This window comes from Rattus rattus, chromosome 1, assembly GCF_011064425.1.
Source record: "Rattus rattus isolate New Zealand chromosome 1, Rrattus_CSIRO_v1, whole genome shotgun sequence".
NCBI lineage: Eukaryota > Metazoa > Chordata > Mammalia > Rodentia > Muridae > Rattus > Rattus rattus.
The window spans coordinates 221,307,972-221,308,723 of record NC_046154.1 but is presented as its reverse complement, the minus strand read 5'-3'; the positions used below and the strand labels follow the sequence as shown (position 1 = coordinate 221,308,723).

The following is a 752-nucleotide window of genomic DNA, read 5'->3' as shown; positions in this document are numbered from 1 at the left end:
ATTACAAAGGGAGGAAAATTTCTAAGTTCATTTGCAATGCTAAAAAATATACTTGCTGTCCTTTTCTAAGAACCAAGGAACTAAGGTCATAAAATGTTGATTCATGGTATCATCAAATCTGGGTTGACTGATTGAATTGATATATAAATAAAAGACTATGTTTTGTTCTACAAGAGAGAGCTACATAGAGAAAGCTACCCAGAGAGAGCTACCTAGAAAGCTAACACAGCTCTTTTAGAATTTTGTCTAGCAGGTTTATGGACTTGGGTCAGAAAACCCAAGAGTTACCTAGAGAGCTAGCTATAGAGGTATCTTGAGCAGATTACAAAGCTATAAGCTTGCACTCCATGCTTGATATCAAGTTGTTTCTTCTGCAGTTCCATAACACTTTTTCCTTATGACCTTATATCTCAAGCCAAGGCTGGTCCTAGGCATATCCAGGTTCCACCCATCAGGAAAGAGAACGTAATACATGTAAATTTTTTCTAGGAAAACCACATACTACTTCCAGGAATTCTGGTTAGCCTTATACTTTTCAAATTTTCATCTAGAAACCTATAGGAGAATAATATATGGTAGCAGTGTACAGCTGCATGACATCACAGATGAATTTTTCATAAGTTTTCTTTGTTGTCATCTTTAACATGGAGCCAAAAGCACATTGTTTTCAGACACAAGCTTCCCATTGTTATTGTAGACAACATGAAAATATATTCACCCTTCTATTAGATATTTTAATTTATAATTGCTCT

The 752-nt window shown here is 35.1% G+C and overlaps 1 non-coding gene across 1 annotated transcript; it reads left to right on the top strand.

The window, feature by feature from the left end:
- Positions 1–218: 218 nt before the first annotated feature.
- Positions 219–281, top strand: LOC116890423. Its single transcript, XR_004386622.1, has one exon. It is a non-coding gene; the product is annotated as a U7 small nuclear RNA (small nuclear RNA).
- Positions 282–752: the final 471 nt, after the last annotated feature.